Source organism: Chamaea fasciata, unplaced genomic scaffold (assembly GCF_029207755.1).
Source record: "Chamaea fasciata isolate MVZ Bird 193981 ecotype frontalis unplaced genomic scaffold, bChaFas1.0.hap1 SCAF_6, whole genome shotgun sequence".
Classification (NCBI taxonomy): Eukaryota; Metazoa; Chordata; class Aves; order Passeriformes; family Sylviidae; genus Chamaea; species Chamaea fasciata.
In genome coordinates this window covers 40359398-40384276 of record NW_027094091.1, presented here as the reverse complement: position 1 = coordinate 40384276, position 24879 = coordinate 40359398, and the positions used below count along the sequence as shown (strand labels likewise).

The 24879-nt window shown below is 36.3% G+C and overlaps 1 long non-coding RNA gene across 2 annotated transcripts in view; it reads left to right on the top strand.

Moving 5' to 3' along the window:
- Window positions 1-23236, top strand: part of LOC136291211 (uncharacterized) — a 42096-nt gene extending 18860 nt beyond the window's left edge. The window contains exons 2-4 of one of the 2 annotated variants that reach the window (XR_010721460.1): window positions 2154-2309; window positions 18022-18073; window positions 20135-23236. This is a non-coding gene — a long non-coding RNA (uncharacterized lncRNA). The remainder of the gene's footprint in view (window positions 1-2153; window positions 2310-18021; window positions 18074-20134) is intronic. The other variant, XR_010721461.1, reaches the window with a different exon arrangement.
- The last annotated feature ends 1643 nt before the right edge of the window (window positions 23237-24879 follow it).

Below are 24879 nucleotides of genomic sequence, written 5' to 3'. Positions count from 1 at the left end.
GTAAGCAATTTTAAACTGACTGAGAAAAAAAATGATGTATTTGGGAGAGGTTTCTAATGCAATATAGTTTGGCATTAAAATTTAAAATTACTCTGAATACATTTCTTTTAGAAAACACCGTGGTGATCAAAGACTTAGCAGCTTGATGGATGTGAATGAATGAGTCTCATAAATTGAGATTGCAACTGTGATCGCTGCATTAATAGGAATGAGATTATCATAGTGTTAAATCACCCAGCTATACATTTAAAAGTATGTACTGGGAATAAATGCATAATATGCAATATGTCTTTGTCTTCTGCTCTCAGGCCAGCACTATCATGCTACATCACAAATATGGACATTGGTAGACTCTGACAGTCTCACACAAGGGGCAGTTTTCAGAGGCAAGTTTATTAAATGGTTGCATAAGTGCAACGATTATTCTGATACTTCTGATACTAATGTCAAAAAAAATAGGATTTGGCACAGAATTTTCTTACCAAAGATAGTTTCAGAAAAGTTCAGGTTGTAAACTGGGTTCCATTATAAATGTATTGTGTTTTGAAGATGTGCCATATTTTGCTTGGAAGGGCATCACAGTGAGATAGGTATGATTTTATGATCAAATTCCTAGGTTATTAAAGAAATTTGTGCAAAACCTTCTTGTTTTGATTAGTATTGGATTATTTTGCATTGTTCTTGATAAGTTGCATTTCTGTCTCAAGGTGTGGGCTATACTGCTTGTTTGCTGTGTGGAAGATTTTCAGAGTTTAGATAGCAGTGGCTTTGTGAACTTCCCAGGGAAGCTCTGTGTGCACTGTCATCTCTGGTGATCATAGGAGAGACAGTCCTGCAAGTCTCTCTCCACAGGGCTTAGTTACAGGCTGAAGCCAAAGCTTCCTTTTGGAAATACATCGAAAAAGAATCTAATATCACCTAAAACTGCTCATTAGCTCACACTCACGGGTGTTTTCTAAATGTGACTTTATCCTGTGTCTGTGCTCAACCTGTTCAATATCATGTGTTCTCACGAGTTTAAAACCTGTCAGAGCTGTCTGTCATCTTAGTAAGTGGTAAAAAATTGCTCTAGCAAATGTTACTGGTTTATTATAGGCTTCTTTAAGGATTGGTGAACTCAACTGAAAGAAGGAAAAAAAAAAAGTCTCCTGGAAATTTATGTTGTCATGTGAGAAGGATTTAAATGAGAACTCTCTCAGAAATCCCTTTCCACTCAGTGGGATTGTCAACCAACTGATGGAATGTTTATCAATGCTGCTTTAATTAAAGATTGCACTTAGCTATTTTTGACCTTTCCTTGTACACACTTAAATGCACATTAACAGACGTCCTAGTAAAAAATTAAGATATGGGGATACTGGTTGAAAAGATTTTGATTAATATATTGTCCTCAAAATATACTGCTTCAAGGGTATGGGTTAATTCTGATAACATTTTGGTATTTTTGGGATTTCAAAGTTATTTTTGTACTTTTGACCAGAAAAAGAATGTGAGTGGGAGGAAAGAGAAATACTAGTTAAAACCAAAATGGCAAAATTTGAATTCTTATATTTAGAATATAGACCCTGGGACATACTGCAATAATATTTGAAATGTTTTTATTTTGTCCCAGCGAAGGACAAAATGCATATTTCTAAACTTAAACTGACATATAATGCTGCTGTCTACATATAACTAGGTTAGGATTTTTTTTACATAGATTTGAATCTGCACATGGATGTTATTCCCTTCAGTGTCAGTATTAACTACATCCTTCTGTCAAGAGCTACCTTTTTTTTTCTTTTTCTCTGAAAATTCAGCAAAACTGATGATGGTCAATGATCAGTAACTTCCTGCTTTGATAAAATTTCAAAGATGAATCATTCAAATGCTTTCACTGGAGAACTGTGTTCCTGACCATTCCTCCCTTACTTGCTGCTCCTTAATCTTATCAAGGTGTAGGTGCATGAGCAATATCAACTTCTTTGTGTTATCTTTTTTTTTTTGGATACTTTTCAGACTGACAAATGTGTTTTGTTTTGCTTTATTTATTTATTTTATTATTAAACATTTCAGTTTTATATAAAATAAAAGAGTTAGTTCTGAATTAGATAAATTTTAAACTCTGGGATACTGAGGATGAGCAATGTGGCATTCTTTTTCTATTTTTACAGGTAAAACATATTCCCACTTTCTTTCTTGCTAGAAAGTGTTCAACTTTCCTTGAAGGAGTGTACATTCTTCCAAATTAATCCAAGTGGAGCAGGTCTTATAAGATCAGGTGAAGCTGGAAGATCTTGATGCCTATTTAATCAAAATCAGGATCTCAGGTATTGCCTTAAATACCAATGTGTGGTCTAAAATCACTGCTTTTATAAGAACAAGCCTTTCCTTGTTTTTTTGTTTAATGTTTATTATATACTGAATACACTACTAGTACAATAGCATAATTATATGTGTAGTGCTCCACTTTATAGCCTATAACCATAGGATGAAAACAAACAAACAAAAAAAAGATATTCTCTAATGTGTGATTAGCAAATAATGGTAGCATTCCCAAGTTGTTTGTCTGTATTGTATCTGTGTTGTGTGAGCTTATCAGTGGCCGATCCCTACAGTACACCAAGAAAACCAACAAATTTACTGTTGTTGATTATTGCCTTATTGTATGTGTCCTGCTTTTTGTTACAGCAGAGTCACAAATGGGTCCCTACTGGGTTTGTGAGAGAGAACAGCTTTACAAAATAAACCACTAGTAGCTAACAAAGAAACAGCTCTGCAAAAATTGTCTCTAGCGAAAGTTGCATTTTGATGCCACTATTTGAATTGCTTAGTGATGTTTCTTCAAAAGTATCTGTTAACTTCCTTGACATTACCCTGGTCAACTGGCTGTGCCACAGCTGGTTATTTGTAAGGAAATTCTCCAATGAATAAATTACCAAAAGCATTCTTTTCACAGAAAAAACCCCCTTACGTTCTTCAATTTTATATGCTGTTCTAAGTCTTGAATAATATTCTGTTCTAAGTCTCTGTCATTCTAAAATCAGGATGAGAGTCCAGGTAAGAGTCTGGAGCCAGGGTCAGGTTCTTCCCTTCTGTAATTGCAAATAATCCAGTTGACAAGGTGAACATGTTAAAAAACGCAAACAAAACCCCAAAACTGAAAGACCACAGAAAAAGCTTTGAATCCATTAATATTAAATTACTATTTAAAAAAATCAAATGTTATATGCCAGTGATTTTTTTTTTATTAGCTGTTCTGTGGTAACTTGACATGTAGGTTGTTGGCCTATAAGCTCATGGTGATGTGGTTTATAAGTTTGTCAAGCCATGCCTTATTTCCTACTTTAATGAACTATATTTAAAACTGTGTGTATTCATGCCTTTCAGGTATGTCTGCTCTCATCGAGGCTGAAAAGCAGGATAAATTAGTCCTCACTAATCATCATGTCCTTACATAGTACTGACAAGCTAGACTGATCATTTGAAAATTAGTTTGGGCATTTCTATATTGCAGGAAGACTGCCAAAGCTTACGGAGAAGGGAGTTCAAGCCTGTCTTTCCCCCTTCCTCCTTTTCTTCTTCATTGTTTCAGTAGCTCTGACAGTCTTACTGTGTAGTTCCCCTCCTGTCTCCCCTCTGCCTGCATCTGTTTCAGGCTGTCGCAGTCCTGGATATCCTCTTGTTCTCATTTTGCAGTCTTTGTGGTCTCTTTCCTTTTTATTTATTTATTTATTTTTAAATACCTTGCTTTAGCACAGGGCATGTGTTTCTCTCTGATGCTGGGTTTTCCAGAGTAGCTCAGAACTGCATGTCCAGCTTTCACTGGCCTTTGTCTCCAGACTCCCACATGTAGAGCCTCCTTTGCAAACATCACCCAGACTTTACATGCTCACCTAGTGTTCTGTAGTCAGCAAGTCTACGAAGGACCATTTCTCACTGACAAATTGTGCAACCCCTAGTCAGCCTTTTCCAGGGGTAAAGGTGCTCCCCTACAAACACCTTCCTCCTTGCCTCAGTTTGATGGTCTCTTAATCATGCTGCTCTGATTCTGTGGGGAGTCACACTCCAGAGCAATCTGATTTCAACATGAACAAACAATCCCCAGCGTTGTGTTTTCTTACTGCAAAATGGCAGGTGCGTGCCTCAGGCCTGGAGAGAGCTGGTATTTTCTTAAAATTGCTTTGGTGTTGGAGAAACTACAGTGTAGGACAATATCCTAAGAAGTTTCTCAGGATAAAATGGCTGCTGGTGATTGCTGTTTAGAAAAGTGCTAGGTATAGGTTAAATTCTCTCTTTACCCCAGTATGTAAAGATAATATATCAAGAGAAACTTGAAGACATTTTAATTATGCCAGAAGATTCCGACCTGACAGATGTTTATATTAATGCATTTGCAGCGTTGGGGGATGAAATCAGATTACCGAAAGATTTTTCTGTTTGCTAAATCTGGTTAGAATTATGGTAACATAGAATCTGTGCTAGAAACATTGTATTGATGACATAATATATCTCTGAAATGATGTAGTGTTTCCACAAATCACAAGGTGAAGGGATAGCTTATCTTCAGTTTTTAGCACTTGCTACTGCAGTTTGAATTATGTTGTGTAATCTTTACTTCCATTCTGAAAATTGTCTGCAGTCACATATATTTAATTTAGGAGAAAAACACATAAAGTAAATTAGGTTAAAAAAACTAACTCTGCATTTTGTAATGTTGATTTAATAGAAAGCAGCCCAAAAAGAATATGGTAATGATAGGGCATAAATGTTAGCATTATGTATAAATAAATGTCAGGCATCAGTTTCCTTCTACATTTTTCTTAAGAACTGAGTTTGGATGGATGTCCCTTGTGACAATAAGTACAGAACATCTGACAAATTCCTGGCAAACAAGAAGTTTATCAGAAAGCAGGTTATAGGAAATCATATAACATTTAACACACATCTCTCTTGAGTAATCTTCCTTTATTTTCCTCCACCAGCTTAGTGCAGATGAGCTTGATTGTAATGATGGATGTTTGAGACCCCCTGGAGAGAGAGGGCTGGGAACTGGAGAAAACACACATCTGGGAAGTTTCTAAGGAGCCTGGGGAAAGCTCAAAAAAGAAACAGAGAAAGAGAAAGACCAGATGGTGCCCTAGCTATGAGATTCAGAAACTGAAGATTTTATGTTTAAATAAAAGTTTATTTTTTTATATCCTGATAAGATACCTCTGTGAAGAAGTTAGAGGTTGCAGTTACTTGATACAAAGTAGATGGACCTCTTACATATTAATTGTCCTTCTCTTCTTCATCTTAAGGGCTTCAGTGTGGTGACATTCTTGAGGTGATTTTGAGGTGTAAAACCAAAAAGAACTCATTTAGCCGTTAAATGGGAGAAGCTGGTACACTATAATTTTCTGATTGAATTAGGGTAATAAGTGTACAGGTGACAGTTTTGACAAATCTGGTAAATAGAAAAGTATTATATTATTTTTCATTATTTCATGAACTGTGAAAATACTTCTTAACTGTAGTTCCCATTTTCTCTTTGAATTCTTGTTTAGCTAGACTTAAATATATATATATATTCTGGTTAAAGATTGAATATTAGGGAAAGAATAAATTATGCTTTTAAGTTACTGTAAACCAAGATTAAGATCAATAATTTAATTATCAGGTGTCTTAAAGATGTCTGTGAAATATATGTGTCTTTTCTTGCAATTTAATCTGTATTTTTAGGAAATTTTAGAGACAATCACATAGCGATGATATTGCTCTGTCCAATGTAAAATTAACATATGGAAATGCGGTTTTGTGAGGGATGGCTGCTTTTGCGATTGAGAAAGCTGAACTCTGATCATTTCATGTTTATAGAATACATCCTCTTAGGTCTGCGGCCAAAACTTAGTGAAAATTGTAGTGTTGATGTTCTTTATGTGTAGTGGTTAAATTTTCTGCAGACTTCATCTTGGGAGCAGGAGGGGAGAGCTGTCCTAGAAGGGAGAGAGAAGCTGGGACAAGGATTCACACTGTGAGTGAAGTCAGTTTTATTCAAATCACTATTTATGGCAATTGAGTACTAGGGTCCTGAGATCAGCTTTGGGGGCTGCAGCCTCTCCGCTGCCCTGATGACTCTGCAAAGTGTTTCTGATTCTTTCACAGAGTCATTAATAGACCAAAAAAACTCCCCCCCAAAAAAAAAAAAACCAAAAAAACAAAACCAAAAAACAAAACAAAAAAAAACCCCAAAACAAAACAACCCCCACCCCCCAAAAAAAACCCCAACCAAACAAACAAAAAAAACCAAACCCAAAACCCCCCAAAATATTCTAATGCTAGTTTTGTCCAAGTTCACACTCACCATGTTCTCATAGACATACTATTTGATTCCCGCAAGAAAGGAAAATTTGAAGGGTGGGTGGGTGGGTGGTGATGGGGTGGCTGCCTTGATGGGTGGCTGGTGGAAAGCTTGAGAACACTTATTAAAATGTGTGCTCCTGAGTGCTGCTTACATCTGTGAAATTTTAAAGATATATTTGAAGTTAGCTGAGTGTGAAATATGGTTCTGAGGTGATTCAAATTTTGTGAACCACAGCAAAATTGGCCAATAAAATGTTAATAATAGTAAGAAAGAAAGTTAAAAAATGCTTGTTAAAAGCATAACTCAACCCAAAAAGTGGTTCTTACAAATCTGCAATTGTCTTCTACATCGTTTTGAGCTGTAATATCTCAGAATAACTAACTCAGATTATTTTTAATATGGTGAAAGAAATAAATTATTTCATTATAACCTTGTGGTATTCTAGACATTGTTCTAATTTAATTTCTTACTATTACTAAAAGAAGCCTAAAAGAAATCGAAATGGGGTTTGATAGCTACCTGGATTTATTTGTGCATTGAACCAGGCATGTATGTCTCCAATTCTGTTAATTTTTATATGAAAAACTTGAATACTTGAAATGTGTGTACATATGTTATTTATAAGTACTATACTTGTTGTATAGTGAGAAAATGCCATGCCATTCCTCTTTCCTTAATTTCTAGCCCTGCAGATCTTCTAGGGAATATAAATAAACAAAAAAAATCCTATAAAACCCTATAGATCCTGGTTATGGAGATCTGGCTGGTAAATTTTATATGTCCCTAATATACAGAGTGCAGTACCTTGAAATGTCAGTTCCTACCTGCCTTTAGTTCCTGTGGGACATTTGAATTTCACACAGTGGGTATGTTTTTTTGTTTTCTTTTGCTCAGGCTAAACATCTAGACAGCCTGTTTTATGTGCTCAAACCATTGCTTAGATCAATGAAGTTGTGAAGTTTAAATAACAAATACTATCTAAAAAAATTACATGCTTTTAGAATAATTTTGTTAGGTGCATTCAACAGAAGTAATGGAACCTAAATTGATAGCATTACTGATAATTTTATTGTGGTTTAGGGTTTGGCAAGCCAGTGAATGCTTCTGCCAGCTGGGCCTTTAGACCAGGCTGTTTAAAGAACAGTTACACATAGGAAAAAGCCACTCTTCTTTCTAAACATCTAGTTGTATTTTTTATGAATAGCAAGTTTTTTGTTGAAAGTAACCAGGATAAAATAAAAGAGGCTAGTTCTTTCTACTTTGCCCTTTATTAATGCAGATAATTTTCCAATGGGTGGAACTTTCACACAGCCATAGAAAAATGAAAATTTTTATTTGGTTGGAAAACCTGATTTAAAAATTTGCAAAAAAAATATACCAAACCAAAAAAACCAAACTAAGACCTAAGTTGTGGGGAGTTGTTTTTTTTTTAATCTTTGTTTGTTTGTTTGTTTGTGGTGGGTTGCAGAGGGGCAAAGCTTCAGGTTCTCAATATTTCAAGTGGCAGCATCCTGTTAAATTGTTTTGTGGTAGCTGGGAGTTTGCTGGCTGATGAATGCATGGTCTGTACTGTGTGATCCCATGCATATAAAATGGTTTATTGTGCAAAATAAACAATTCTCTGCAGTCTCCATCAGACCACTCTACATTTCTCTGTAGTCTCATAATTGACAGCTATGACCAGCCAAGTAAACTCTACCTGTGCACTTGCAATGTCTTCTCTCTATTTCATATAATTTAACCCTAAATGTCTCCTTAGTTGTGCACACCTGTCATTTGTTTTGTTAGTCGGAATTTTTTAATACTCTAATTATGTGTTATGCTACACACAACACAGTGTATTTTACAATTTTATAATGATATTTACCTGGGAAGCTTAGGCTGTCATAGACCCTCTGCTCATCTGTCTAATATCTCATGTGAAATGGTTGTTATTTCCTAATCAGTACGCATAAAATTTTTCTAACCATTATTTTCAGTTAGCATAGGGAGGACAGAGGTAGTGTGTACTGTTTTGTAGTTGCCTTTAAAGAAACAGAATTTATGGAATTTATTTTCATCATTCAGTTTTCTTATTTTTCAAATGAAAAAGTGACACTTACAGAAAATAGGGACCCTAACTTTAAAATAGTTCTTGTTTCAGAGTTTATTTTGTCCCTGCCATTTTGTCCCATCCTTTCATCCAGTCCTTACCACTGATTTTATGCCTTTAATTTATTTGTGTCAAAATGCATAGGAAGAAAATAGCGGAGAGCAGAGATAGCAGAGCCATTGTAATTTCATCCAATATGTTAAATCATCTTTTAAACTTCAAAATGGTCTTGTTTTTCTGGTACACAGTTATTAACAGAAAAAGATTCTACAGTCTACCAGCATCCTTAATTACTGCTAAGTATTCTGAAACTAAAACAAGTAGAACCTGTACGTTGATGATAGCTCTGCTATTCTGTGCTTGTTATTTTTGAGATCTGCACAGAGTCAATATTCCGATGGAGATGAGAGGCTGATTAAAATCAAGGTAATCTTTTTAAGGTATCCAATATAAACAATAGTCTGTTGACAGTTACTTGGTAATTTTGTGATAATAAAGTAAATTCAGAGGTTGAAAAGAGGTGCACAAGGATGAGCATGTTCAAAGCTGTTGTCCCATTTCTGCAAGGGACCTTTCTGTGTCATTTCTGAATACCTTCACTACTCCCAAGAAGGGAAAACTCTTCAAAGAGCTTATCTTATGACTGGTAAATTTGAAAACATTTTGGAAAAGGGTGAAGCAGTCTTTTTCCTGATCTACATCGAGATAATGCATAATCAGACAAGTTTCTTGCTGTTCAATGACCTCTTTGCAGAAGCCCACTGAAAAGGGTAATTTTGTTAAAGAGAAACCCAGAGGAACACTCCGTAGAGGTACAAACACAGTGATGTGCTTTCCTTTATTGCTTTTGAGGTAGCTGTGTAATGGTATCCTGGATTAGTGATAATAGGAAAATGCCAGCAGGAGACTGGGTCACTGTTATATTTTCCTTCTTCTTTAATGGTATTAGGAAGAAAAGCTTTCATACAAAAAAATTAACTAATGAGAGAAACACTTGGGGTTTTGAACGTTTACAGTACACTATATTTTTCCACTAATGAGATATTAAAACGTTGTCATTTCCATTTGACAACCTTCTTAGCACCCACATGAATTAAAATCCAACTCTTCTTCTCTAATAAAATTGTTAATTTATTACTATTGTGAAATTCTATAGCATGGATCAATATTTTTTTTCTGAATTGGTGTCCCAATAAACTTATTAAAATAAACAATCTGGTCACAGGAAAAATATTTATGTTTCAATTGAGTAAGAAGCTGCTTGAGGTCTACTGCTGTGTTTTGAGAATTTGAGGACTCCAATGAAGAATTAAACAGACTCAGGCCTGCCTAAGGCAATGAGTAATAGTTTTTATCATTTTTGGTCAAAGAATTCAGCATGAGGAGTAAGAACATTTCAGTTATTCCCGTCACTAAGGAAACAATTAAGTCTTTGAGTGGCTCACTGTTCTTGGCTGCAAAAAGCAGATTATTTAGACCAGTTTTGAACATTTTAATCATAGACTGTGTGCAGAGAGTCAGACTATTTCATGGCACAGAATGATCAGACGCTGACTGTGATTCCTTGGCTGCATGGAAGTGTTTTAGCACCATGTGACATGCCCTCAGGGTATCTAAGACCTCTGTGAAGAACTGGGAAATATGACACAAGATGAATGGGAGACCCTTGCTCTTCTAGCATGTCTCCTGAAGGCCAAGCCAAAAAGTCCTAAAGCATCTGAAAGGGTACTACATGTCTGTGCATGGGCAAGTGTATCAACACCCCCAGACACAGAGTTTTAGAATGAACAACTCACTATTCCTATTGGAGTCCTAAGTGAATAGATAGTATTAGTATGTTTTGAAATTTATTTTTTCATGATTCCTGGCCTGTGCTTTCCTTTCCAAGCTTTCTTCTCATTATTGACCCTTTTTCAGTTTGGGGGATTCTAGTGGTTTTTTGTTGTTGTTGTTGTTGTTGTTGTTGTTGTTGTTGTTTTTGGATGTGTCATTTTACCTTGGCAGATGTAAAGATACATATTAGGTTCAGTCTAAAACATTTATTTTCCTATATTTCACACTTGTAAATGTTTTCCAAGTTCTGGAAGATAGTTTTGTTAGTTTATCTATTCATTGAACATGAATGCTGTCCATAATTGTGGAATGGCAGAGTGCCCTGTGATGTGTGTTTTCAATGTTATAAGTTCAATAGGCAACATTTGAGGCAGGTGTTGGATGAAGTCATGACTGACTGCTCAGAAGCACAAGGTAAAAGCATGGATCAGAAGCAAAAGTTTGATTTACTGTGGGAGAAAGTCACTAAATGAAATTCAAACATTAGCTGGTGTAGTGGAGGGTTCTCTGTTTTATATGGTAATGCATAGCTTTTTCCAAAAAGGGTCCTTGCCTTCCCTACAAGAGCACAGATGGGAAGGCTTAATAGCTAAAGAAGAGCTGAAGACTGTGTCTCCCTGAACTAATGTTATTTTCTGATCATGACTTACTATCTTAGTACATTTTCCATAACAGAATGTGTACTCTAACTATAAACAAGTTGCAATGAAAATGTTAGAAATAGAAATATTTTATTCCCTCCTCTTTTGCAGATTTTTTTTTTCTGACATAATTGAAAAGCACTCATACAGAATTTGGTCTATGAAATATTCCCCCCGGGGCTAGCTCTGACAAGGTTTTGGAGGAATATCTCTGAAGGGACAGGACAAAAGATCCAAAAGATGCTCTTACCCCCAGATTATTCCAACGCGTTTATTCCTTGAAGGGGTCCAGGGGCAGCAAGAGAGAGAACAAAGAAATACAGGGGTCTCATCTAGTCTCCTCTTTTGGGAGGGTCCTGGCATTCAGCCAATTAGGTATGGACATGTAGGAAGGAAATTCCAGAAGGGTCAAAAGGCAAAAGACCATTCCCCTAAAGGGTTACAACAGGTCTACATATCTGCAAGAAGAATTTTTAAAACAACTGGCTGTCTGGGGTAAGGACCTCACATGGGAATTCCATGTGAATTGTTGCTTATTAGAGCTTTCCTGATTTCTAGTGTCACTTTTACAAAGTTAGCTGGTGCCAGCACACAACTGGAGGCATGTTGATTCATGCAAGCTTTATGGATTAATCAGTATGAGAATCAGTACCTCAGAGACTCAGAAATGTGTGCAAACTCTGCTGTTCCAATGCCCACAAATCTCAGACAGGTATTTCGACAGAAATTCTTGTGTGTTTTTTTTTTTTCCCACTGAATGGCTAAGTAGAAAGTGAGAGATTATTGCAGAAATAAAAGTGGTTTATTTCCAGTGACAGAGAAAGTGGGAAAGGAGCCCATAGGGACTGTTCTAATCTCTCCTGCATGATTATAGTGAATACATTCATTTTTGTATTTCTCTTTTTTTTTTTTTTTTTTTTTTTTTTTTTTTTTTTTTTTGTCCACCAGAAAAAAAGTGCTTTATCTATTGTCTAGTAGTTTACTGAATTAAGTCTGTCTCCTATGGACCTCTTGTAGGAAGATTCAACTAAAAGAAATAAATCGCTATTGGGAATTGCCTTTTTTCCCATTGATTTTGAAGTGAAGGTTATTACACTAATCAGTGCAAAATAAGGAAAATGCTAACATGTGATGTATCTAATAATCTGTAGGTGAAACAGATGTGTCTGAAATTTACTCTGTTGTCTGTTTTCTGCTGTTCAGGAGCTGTACATAACAAACATAATAACCATTCAGTTAAGCTGTGTTCCTCATGAGAGGAAGGTGAGGATGCCGGAACATATAAAGGGTTTCCATTGCTTCACCTGCTCTCACACATTTCCCAGTACACTTGTGCACCGCCTGTTACACTTTGCTTCCTACCATCTCTGTGGACTAGATCTGCTGAAAAGAATTTCTTAGGCAAAAAATATTTATGATTGACAATTCATTTACTTGCCTTTCTTCAAAATTGAAAGCTTTGGTCTCAGTAGAGAGAAATAAGAAGAAATTATCTCCTTAGAAGAGACTTGCAAAGTGTTGGACTTTTTTCATCATGGACATTACCTCATTTTAGTCTCAGTGGGAAGAAACAGCACAGTAGCTATTCCATCCCAAAGTAATGAGGAGTAGGAAATAAAGACAGTAAAAGACCTTTGGTTAAAAGTGTCTGAGACTGATGGGGTTTTTTTACCACTTGTACAAAACCATACTAAACTAAAAATGCAAGTCGCTCAAATTACTTTAGGGAATGTCAATGAGAAGGATCTTAACTGGGAAAGAAATTTTATTGCATTGAAAGGGTATTAATCAGAATTAGAAACAAATCTTCCACGTGTTCCACATGTTCCAACAGTTACATCTATGTTCTTTTACTGGAGAGCTCACAAAATTCTGACTTTTTAAAAACCCAAGCATTTTCTGAAATTTTAGTCTGTGTTACCTTTTGTGCACTGTTAAAAATAAAGTACAAGAGGCTTGTGAGCACTATGATTGTTGGAATGATCGTATGAGTTAAATTATTTGGTGGTTTTTGAACCTATTTTCTTTTCTTAGGTTGCTAGAAGCCTGCCTATTTATATGCCAATCTAATCCACCAGAGCTGTTTTTCATACATGCTAGGGAGAACTGAAATCCTTGGAACATTTGAGATAAAATTATGTAAGAGATTTTTTTAAGGTTTCAAAGAAACTGTCTTCAAACTAATTTTATTTCTGAGTAACAGTCACATTGTATTCTCAGAGGATTCATTTATATTCAGGAATACTCAGCATAAGTATTTTACAACTAGACAAAAAAAGTGCCTCGATGCATTGCAAAGATCTGGAATTTCTATTTTAGGCACAAAACTCATCTTACCCTTAACAGAGGTGCCAGAAGCAAAGCTCCATAAAATAAAAAATCCTACTGTTAAATGTGCCCTATCTTGGTGTGGGGCTGGTGTGTTGCCTGGCCCTTGTTTTTACTGAACAGTTGTGTTATGATCCAAAAGCAGATGGGAACCATGGGGCCTTTTTGTGCTAGGCACAGTAAGAAAAGGGACAGTCCTTGGATGAAGGGTTCAAATGTGCTCAGCTTTGCATTTGTACTTGGGACCTAAAAAGTCTTTAAACTTTGCATTTATTTACCTGTGTTATCTGATAATATACCTTGGAGTCACTGTTCATTATCTTTTGTGTGAGCTGTTCATTATCTTTCAGACAAACTTCATGTTATAGTAGTAGCAGCTGCAATACCACTGAAATGCAAATAACATCTGGAGAACCCTATCTGATGCCTGACAATCTGGATCCTGGTTTGGTTTTGTGCTTTGTCTTCAGACTCTTTCAAAATCTTTTTATTAAAACATACACTGAGTGTAAAATACCACTCAAACAGGGATTGTAAATACATCTTCGTCCTATTCTTGGGAAACGTTTTTGTATAATCTCGGTTCCCTTGATTTAAAAAAATCAGAAACTTAAAAACCAACTTTGGTACAAGTATCCTTGATAATGATGCTTAATGTTTTTCTACAGTATAAGAGAAAAATAATGAGGCCACCTCAGGAGCCACAGCATTAGCAGCAGGAGTACAGCTTCTGTAGAGTTTGCACTTTGTATTTATGAGGTGCCTTTGGTGGTAATGTTTAAAAATTCATTTTTAGTTCTGTTTTCTTCATCCATACGTTGCTGGGGCAAAACCCTAAGGTCTGGGATAATCCCTGCTATCCTACACTGATCAGACCCTTAAAGTAGGAGAGCTTTTTCATGCAGTGAGACAAAGTCTTGGGGTTGCTACAGTTTTTGATTAATGTTATCACAGCACTTTAATTCTTTTTGTTTCCCTGATTTTTTTTTTCACCTCAGATTTTATCTTAATAGGACTTAATGCAGCTTGTATGTAACACATCCTTGTCAAGTAGAGAAAGGTCAAGATTTTTCACACATGGACGGATGATATGAATGCCTGCCTGAAACATTTATTCCTTCAAATTGTTTAGGAATTTAGTGGAAAAAGAAATCAGCTCAAAGCTAGTTTCGATAGTAGACAGATTTTGATCTGGGTTAAAACATATGTGTTTGAAACTAATGTCAGTGGCACTTATCTCAGGTTTATATCCATGTAATTGGGAAAGTCATCTGATCCTCCATGGCTGGTCTGTCCCCTAAGATTTCCTTTACTTGTCTCATGCATCACAAAGATTGTCGCTCTTGTCTCATATATAAGCTGTTAGATACATGTCTCTCCTTGATCAAGTTATGTTTCCCATTTTTGTATCAATCTTTACTAGTCCAACCCTGCTCATTGCTCTATTTTGTCTTAAAATTTTCAAATGACACTCAGAGCAAGTGAGAGAAATATCAGGATATTTTCATCTGACCCATTCAGATTTGAATAACTACATACATCACTGCTAAAAACCAGTATTATTACCATTCCCATGTTCAAAAGCATATTGAATAGGAGTCGGAAGTCTTTGCAAAATAGGGTGATATGTGAAAGAGGTTCCTTAATGTTGAGAGTCCTGGATCAACATTTCTTTGGTGTCTGAGAGCTAGGTAAGCTGTTAGAGGGAGACTGCTCAGCTGTCCAGTCCTTGTTGCCACAGCCTTTTGCTCTGTGCTTTAGTGAATAAGTCAGTCATGCTGGGAGGAGTTTCCAAATGAGGTATAAATTATCACTTTCCATGATGCTTTTGTAAGGTCCATCTTGGCAGTAGTGCTGAGCTAGGTTAGGTCTTGAAAGATGCTGAACCACCTTTTCCTCTTCAGTCAAACATGTGATATGGCTTTTATTCATCCACTATGATCCTAAAACACTTAACCTAAGTATCCTTGTTACAATAAGTTACTGGTAAAATTAGTGGAGGATTATAATATTTTCAGTTAACTGAAGATGTGAACTGTCCTCTGGACAGGTCTGTTTATCTCCATTATAAACCAGGAGCCCAGACTGACTTGGTTTCTAACCTGAAATATCTTGAATTCTAGAGCTGATGTCTCGGTGCTTTGTAGTAAAAAGAGGCTAATATGATATTTCTTTGTCACATACAAAATGAATCAAATACTTTTAAAGTTGTGGAGACATCCACATATCGAGGATTGATGGGGCTATTTTCTTCAGTTTTAGATCAAGTGCTGGAAGTACTTTTTAACTAAAATATTTTCTGAATATTAATTGTTGTAGAATATTTGAAGATGTAAAACTGAATAAATTATTCTTTCTCTTATTTTTTTGTTTTTTTAAGAAGAAAAAAAGGAATTTGCAATACTATGAATAAGGTGAAGTAATACAAGAGTGGTTTTCAGTACATTGATTTTGCTTTGTGATAAAGGAAGTGCCAAATGGTTCAGTGCTCTTAGGTGTACATGAGTCACACTTCTGTTCATCTTATTTTGAAGTGAGATGCTCTGGAAATTGAGTATATGAGCAATGCTAGATAGTCAAGAAGATACTGGTCAAATGAAGTAAGTTGCTTAAAATTAATTATTTGGGAAATGCTTTGCAAAGCAGAACTGTAAAGGAGGTAAAATTTTCAACTGGTTTATTAAATTCTGAGCACATTATATTAATCACTGAATTAGTGATTAATATCCCATTTAATTTTCTTGTAAAGTACAAGATCTGAGAACTAAAGTACACCTATCTCCAACATACATAGCCTTCAAGTGCTTTGTCTGTGAAGATGTGGTTTGGTTATTCTTTAGGGATTTCATCTATTTTTTAACTTTGAACATTGATTTCACTATTTTGAACTGTCTGCTATTCTGGAAGTTGTGTACCTTCCAGCTAAACTTAGATCTGAATCCCATATATTTGTCTTCTCTATTTGTCAATTTCCTTTCAAATTTCTGGAAAAATAATTTTAATTTCTAATTTAATTTGTTCCTTCTGTCCCTTTTTAAGACATCCAAATCCAAGCTAAAAGTACAATTGCACAGAGTCTGATCTTTGATTATCATTGAAGTGCCTTAATGTTTGAATATGTTGCTGGTGTGTTTTAGAGAGATCTGAGGTAACCAACTCCCTTAATGATTTCAGACACTGAATATCAAAACAAACAAAAGACCTGCCCCTTACTATGCTGTCCTCATGATATTAGAATCAGATGCCATTTTAAAAAAGTAATTTGGCCTCGAAGTCATTTGCATTTGTTGTACTCCAAACGCCTCCATAATTTCTACAATTCAATGTCCATTAAACAGATACATGCTATACATAATACCTAGTACATATATTTTTTTGTGAAGGTTTTGCACCGGAAGTTTAGCAGGGTTGGAGATGTGGGGTGCTCCCATGGGAATCTTGATATGGCAAAATAAAGAGGCCTGTGGAGTGGACTGAGTGTACTTGTCCCACATTATTAAAAGTCACAGTCAATGTGAGCTGTACACTGAATAAATTTGTCTCTGTGAAAACCAATGTGTTTCTGGGCATTAAAAAACCCCAAACCCTAGGATCAGGCAAGCAACCAGAGCAGGAGATCTCAGCATCATGGTTTGCATTTTGCCTTTGCTCCAGGCCATTTTGTCCCTCAAGTTGTGCTCAAGTACTAGAGTGAGCAGAAAAGATCATCTCTGCCACCTTCGTCACTTGCATAGTGAAGGGTATTGTAAGCTGAGGTACCAAACATTTTGGATGTGCAAATAGTCAGCGTTGCCTAAGCCATTACCCCTTAAGGATGTGTGGCAGCAGAGATGCCATGCTGAGTGGGGTCATGCTGGTGTGCTGTGCTGTCCCCAACTCTGTTTTTGGAATCCTGTGGTCCATTTGCTATATATTTACCCTCTGTGGTAAATTGTGCAGTGCAGCATGGAGCAGTTGTCTTCAGGAGAAATCATTTTACTCTGAGTCAAAATCAAATTTAAGTGAGTGGTGACAGGAGAAACAGTGGGTTCAATCAATAACCTCCCTGTCTCCCCCCTTTCCATACAGGGAATTATTCATTGTGTGCCCTGATTCTGTTTCTCAATTAAGAAGCTATGAATTGAAAACTGGCATTGACTTTTCACGATACTGCAAGGTCTAGATCCCCTTGGGTGTTCATCCCTCCTGCAACTGAACACTTCAGCCTTCAAAAATTTGTTTTGGTTTTGAAGTAGGGAATGTCATATCATTTTACAGTAGTGAGTGTTTCTTTCCACTTGCAGCTATGTGGAAGTCACCACAGGGACCAAGATTGTTCAAGTGTTCAGCAAGAAAAGCTATATCGTGTTCATAAATCTCTAAGTCAAATCTGAAATAAAAGTCATGCAGCAAACCGGAAAATGAATTTTATTTTAAATCAAAACAGGGATCAGCAGATATAGCCTGGGATTTGGAAATGATTAAGTGTAAGATTCAGTTAAGAAGTTTCACCTCTCGAGAAAATATAAAGCAAACATTCTTATTCCTGACCTATAGATCTTCACTGTGTTCAGAATAATAAATTGATTGATCCAATCACATATTGATACAGAAGGTCTTGGAACATTTTTACTGAGGCATGAATCAACAATGGATTTTTTGGTTTTGGCTTCTCTTTCCTGGTTAGATCATGTTTTAGTTTCATCTCCTCTACCCCTGAATTGTTAGTCCTACTGGTAGATTTTGAAATGTGCTGAAGGTTGTATTTGTGTAAATCGAGTTTGCAGTCCTGAAGTGTGCTTGCTTTATTTCTTGTCTTTTAGGCTCATGTTCAGTGAAAAAAACGGAGATTTAGAAGGAAAAGTATCGAGCAAAGTATGTAAATCTGATGTCCTAAGTGGATGTAATTACAAAACTAAATTTATGGTGTTTCTAATTGATTCAATTCAATGTGAACTTGCAGTTTTCAGTTTTGCATCCAAGAAAGATCTTTAAAACCTACTTAATCCTGTCTTCTAAAGACTCTTCCCTGCACCAACTATTAACCAGACTTTCCCTTCATTGTCTTGTCTTGTCTTGTCACTCACTACTTGGTTTTGAGGTTTGGATCATGGGTTTCCCTACCATAGCCAAAATGACTTTTAGATATTTTCCAAATTTAAAAGCTACTCTGCTGGTAACGTTGTTGACTCTTGACTAATGGTACAGAAAACTTCATCATGTTTAGCTCTTATTTCTCTTTACTTCCTTTGTTGTCTAAGGAAATGACTGATACTATGACTTAACATAGCTTGTAGGGTATGGTGAGGTGGTAGGAAAGGAATTCTGAGCACTAACATATAATCCTAAAATATCCCTAAATTCACTGTGCATGAATTATGCGTCTGCACAGATTCCATCACACAATTTGAATTTGGAAAAAAAACATGACAAGTAACATTTGCCATTTCCAGGTGGTGATGCTCATACTGTTGATGAGAAACTTCTTCTTTCACTCCGCAGAAGAATCTGACTGGAGCACTCTCCTCAGTCTGCTGCAAAATACAGAAATACATGACTTAACTATTAATCCCAGTCTCCATCTGCCACTGTAGATTTTCACTGCCTAGCCCCTTCTCAGAAACAGAATGATAAGGAGTGAAGGTTATATTTGTAGACAAACTTATGCAGACTGCATGGGGAAGGTTTTCCCATAGGGAGACAGTTTTTTTGGGAGTGGTATCAAGGTTAGGAATTTTGACCTTTGGGAACAGGAGACAGGATTACTCCCTGTTCATAGAATCCCTATGCTTTTTCAAAGTTTCTCCATGATCTCTCTCCAGCCTTTGCGTTTCCTTTTGTCATTAATTCTTATGACTGGAAACTGAATTTTATCTGCTGTCATGCCTCACTGAAGGAAAGTACCAGAAAGTTTTTAGCTCATATTTCACCCATATGCTTGGTGGGCAAAATTCTCCTTGCTTTGGCATTTTCCTGTGAATTGGAGCAAGGGATGCTGCACTTGATATTATTTCCGTTAAGCTTTGTAAGATTTAAGACAGAATTACTGAAGCAGTGACCTCTGACTCTGACAAAAATTTGTTAAAGTCAAAGCTCTTCCCAAGAGCACAATACATAGATTAGCAGATCTGTTAAAACTGGCTTTAAACCATCATTGGCCTTCCTAAAATTCACTTGTGTGTTATTTACCTTTCATTGACCTATTGTTAGTATGTCTCCACTGAACAGTTATACCAGAATCTGAAATTCAGGAAATAGTGATTTTGGTTTTCTTGAGCCTCAACCTAACATCGTGAGGATGTAGCTTGGAAACTACTGCTGATATTTGTGAGATCTAATGTTTTGTCTAGCTGTGTTGAAACAATATACTGAAACATTCATATCTGGATTTTTTTTCCTCCAAAATAAAAAACTAATATAAAATAGTATCATGGAAAAGGAAACCAAACAGAGATACTTGTTTCACCTTAGTCTGAAAATAATAATACTAAAACATCCTGCTGCATCAGTTCTGCTCTTAAGAGACTTAAGCATATGGAAATGAAGATGTGCTAGTCCTAAGCTTTTTAATAGAATTTGGATCCTGGAACTGGGAGAATGTGAAAAAATGTGCTTACCTTAGCTTCCTGATGAATAAAGCATTTATTATTAATTAATGCTTGGGAAGATAATGCTGTAATGATGTCATGTAAAGATCAAAGGGCATGAATCTTTCAGGTTTCAATTCACATGAAATTTATACATGTACTGAACTTTATCTGGAGAAGTAATGCCATGAAACTTAGTGCTGATGTTGGATAAGAAATTCTGAAAGTAATTCTGGAGATAATATTTTAAGATAAACTACTGTTTAGATTAAGAAGAAATATGAGTATTATGTTAACCTTGGTTTTCAATGTCCTTCTTCAAATTATCAATTTATTACTTTTGCTGCAGGCGGTTCCTTTCATCTATACCCAGATACCTCAGGAGGAATGCTGCTGAAATTGGATTGAGAAACCTGGTCTGAAATAAATTTGACTCTCCACTCTGAATGGCAGGTTACACCAGAGTATATCCTGAAATCCCTTCTAACCTGAATTATTCTTCTGTGTTATGCTGATGAGAGACCAGAACAGGGCCCAAGTAACTGAGGATGTATTTGAAATTCCAGGTATACTGGAAATGCAAACAGCTGCCACAATACAAGAAGTAAAATTGTACCTTCTAGCATTTACTGACTTGAATAAAATTTCCTGCTTTTCTAAGAAAACAGAAGAGGATAAACAGAGGGGAGTGAATTAGGAAGAGAAAAATCTATTGTCGTGATGCTTTAATCCATTGAAATACGTGAGCCAGAAAATGTAGTAATCAAAGTTCAGGAACTTTTTTTTAGGAGAAATTAGGTACTAGCAGGTATTTTCTAAGGGTCGAAGTTACACTGGCCTGAAGAATGACAGCAGGGCAATCAGCTCTGGAGTGTTGCATCAGTGATTCTGCACAGCCTAAGCCAGAGCTGCTGAATTGTGTTCTAAAGGGAGTCGAGCTGCTCTCTCTAGGGCGCAGGTAAGATTCAGCTGTGGTTTCATGTCTCATCCTCTTTTATTCCTCTTTTTTCTTCTTGACTGGTATTGATGCCATAGCTTAGTAAAAGGTAATTCCAGTATTTTCTTTGCTCAGTCTGATTGACTCACTCTTCGGTCAGCAGTCATCAGCACCTGTGCTTTGTGCACTGAACTGAATGACCTTTTCCACCTACTCAGGACAAATACTTTTTTTTTTTTTCCTTAGTAAAGATAGGCACTTTCTTCTCCAAGAGTGGACATGTCAATTTAAAGCTGAATGGGAAAACTGAATTCTGTCATCCTAGTTCCAGCAGGCAGCCTTAGTTTATATGCCAGCAAGTCACATGGCATTACAACACATTTTTATTCAAACAAAAATGAATAGTTGCCATAGTTACCAAAAAATCATAAGAGGCTGTGTAAAACCGGGAAATAAATGCATTATCATTATAGGATACAACTGCCAATGAATAAGAACAGCCCTTTCCTTTTGTTTTAACCAACTGGGTGGTGGCATCATACCAGTTGCTATTATATGCAGTGCAAAATCTAACAGAATACTGAACTCTCTATGGAGTGAATACATAAACATATATCTTGTGCATTTCCAGGTATGCCTCAGATACATATATCATTGGAATCTTTGTAGATACAGTCATTTGGAATAGAACTGGTGCCTTTACTCTTTCTTGTACAAAAGAATGGTTTTTTTGTTTGTTTGTTTGCTTGTTTTTGTTGGGGAAAATATATCTGATTTTCATTACTTATTTTAAAACATGAAAAGAAAAGTTTTCAACATTCTGGTAGACACATTTTGACTTTGTAACCTCTCTTGATACACTACATAAATGGCTTAACTTAGCTGAGAATTGCACTGCTGCCATAATTGGAAAATACTGAATTTAGCTAAACTTGGCCATCTAGTTCAAGCAATTGGCATGCTTCTGTTAGCTTGTGTTGATGGGAATCAGGTATCTATATTTAGCCATCTATGCTAGTATGGCTTCTTTCCACAGTGCATGAGTGACCTGGATTTGCATGGTCAAGACTATTTGAAGAGTCTTCTGCCAGAGTGACAAAAATGTTTCTGTAGGCAGAAAGAGATAAAAATTTTAGGGATGCGCCTTTTGGTGATCATCTGAGATGATAATAACTACAAAGAGGATGCAATTGTCACTGTACAGAACTGGTCAGGAGGATGATTTCCTATAGCATGGTTTTGTCACAGACCTGTACATTTATTGTCATTGTGATCACTGGCAAGGACTCTGTAAATGGTTGTACCTGACAACCATCATAGGAATAAAATAAATGCAAGTATAAATAAAGAGAAGAGAGTAATTATCATAAACACTGGTAGCTTAAATATAAATTATTATTCTGCAAGTCAAGGAGAAGTGAGAAAAGGAACACAATTAGAACGAAATAATTTTTCCGGTGTATTTGGAAAAGAGGCCTACCAGGTGACCTGTACTGTGACAGCCAGATTATAGAAGGAGCACTCAAGGAGCATGAGACCATTTCAGGGAAGCTCCATGATTTTCATGCATTGATGTGCATTGTGGAAGAAGGAAAAATGTTTGCACCCTGTAAGGCTCTAACACAGAAAAAAAAAAAAAAGGAAAAAAAAAAGGAGCCAGCATATATTCAAAACACACAGACTGCAGAAAAATATGTGATACAATTAGATGGAAGGAACCCCACAAAATCATCAGGTTGGTTAATATTCACATACTAGTTCAAACACAGCTTAGGTAGGAAGCATCTTGTACTTGCAGGCTCCCTTTGGAACAACCCTGGTATCCAGAGACAGTAGAATGGCAACTCTTACATCCTAAATTTAAAATTGTTGGTAGGAGTAAAGTGGGAAAGCTGGCCATTCTGAATCCTGTACTGGGCAGATCAGCAGAAGCTTTGGTGAAGGACAGATCTCAGCACAGCTCTGTTGGCAGAGGTTGTGCCTTTTTATGGCTTCTTGAAGTGCTTTTAGGGCAGCAGCAAGCAAATCAATGGGATGGTTTGGTCTGCTAAGATAATGTACTGAAGTTTCCTAAAGGCAAACATTCTCCTTTAAACAGAGCTTTAAAGGCATTGGTGGGGCAAGAGGAAAGATCCTAACATGGATGAGTCATTGGCTGAAAGATAAACAGATGAATTTGGTGATCCTGGTCAGAGGCAGTGAGAAAGTGTGCAGATGATACTGTGTTATTCCAAGTACTGAGGGGGTCAGTGTCAGGCAGCATAGACTTGTAAAAGGGCTTTACAGGTGTGAATGAAATGTTAGGCAAAATCTAATAGAGATGAATGTAAATTGATCCACTGGGAAAAACAGTCTAAGCTTTGCATTAACATGGTAGGCTGTGAGCCATTTCCCAGCATTTTCTAATCTATCTTAGGTTTTGGCAGATTGAGATCCATACCTGTTTGTAATGAAGGACAGAAAGCAACTCACTTTCTATATGTGCATTTCAGGAGGAAGAGATAATTTTCTCATTCAAGCCATAGTAATTTCTGAACGAGAGAGGAAGGTCTTGAATCGTTCTGTAACCTGTTCTATTAACTGAGTAGTGCAGCAGTTTCCATTTTTAGATCACTTCACAGTGTGCAGCAAGGGAGCAATTCCATTACCTTCCCAATACAATTTGGGCTTGACTGTGTATATGGGCTTTTTAATTAGCCCCCACCCCACCCCCACACACATATTTATGCAGGGAAATTTATTCAAGAAAATGCACTTTTGGGTACATATCCAAGTTTTGTGTGTAAAATAGCATTAGATGTGAAAGAAAGCAGAACCATTTCAAATTATTATGTCACCCAGACAGGAAAGAAAACAACATGATGTAGAAAAAACAAATGATTGAATATTCATGAGAATAAAACCTATTTAAACCTGAGCTGTTAGAGTCAACCATTTATAAGCAATCCACTGATTGAAATTTGTGTGTCATCTATATTTGATAAGCAGCTGGAAATTGTGAACAATGAAGTAAAAGCCAGTCAAATCCCAAGCTAACTAACGGCAGTCAAAAAAATCCCAGCATTTAACAGTGCTTTTGTTTCCTGAAATTGTCTATGCTGCTTTAATATATCACACAGCTAGAATATTACCTGCAACAGAACCTTGTTTAATAAATACAGGATCTTATTCTGGAATCCAAATTTCTGATGCCCCGGGAGTTGATGGTGTTGGCAGGTAACTGTATCACTGATTATTATAGCAAAAAAATACTCCTGCTCAAGGCTGATACCAGGGGCTGGGGATGTACATGACTCATTTGGAGACATCATCCAGCACTTAAACACCACACATTATTTCCTTGCTTGGCACTGCAGTTCTATCTTAGTGAATTTTGTTGCTTATCCTGTAAATCATTAAGAAATCCTGTCTGTCTTCTACAGAAAAAGAACATGACACAGCAAGAAAACCGATATACATAGAAACTGTGATTGTCTGTGCTCACGTAGAAGATTCAAGGCTAGAATAGAAATTGCTTGCTTAATTTGTTGGGGTATAATCTTCTCTTTTGCCTTTAGCTCCTTGTAAACAGCTTATGCCTTTCGTGTGGCTTAGGAGCTTGCATGGATGGTCATTATCCCTCACATTTCTAGCATGTTAACTATCTAAGTGCCTGTGGCATTAGTACCTGAAAAATAGTAGCAAATTCGTAATGGGAATAATAATTTAATATCAGAAAATGTGGCAATAGGAAGATGGATGTAATGATAGTAAATGGCAGATAGTCACAAAAATGAGACATTTGTCTTACTCTGAATTATCAGACTGGAAACATAACTGTAATTTCATGTCATGTAAGGTTTGCTTGGAAAAGTTAAAATCTTTAACAGAAGGCTGTAAATAATATTGCCATACTACACAGATGTTGCTTTAAGCTGTCCTCCTTAAAAATACAAAGATGTCCTTTTGGTCAGGGATCAGAGACAATGCAGTGTAATTGCTCATCTAGTCAAGAGCCTGAGGTAGGGGAGGGTGAATGCTTAGAATGATTAACTGTGTAAGTCCAAGCCATACTGGAATCAAATCGTTGTTAAATAAAAATATGTATGTGATGGTATATAATTTTTTAAACAATATTTTAAAAATACAGAAGACAAATTTGTCTAATCATGCATTAT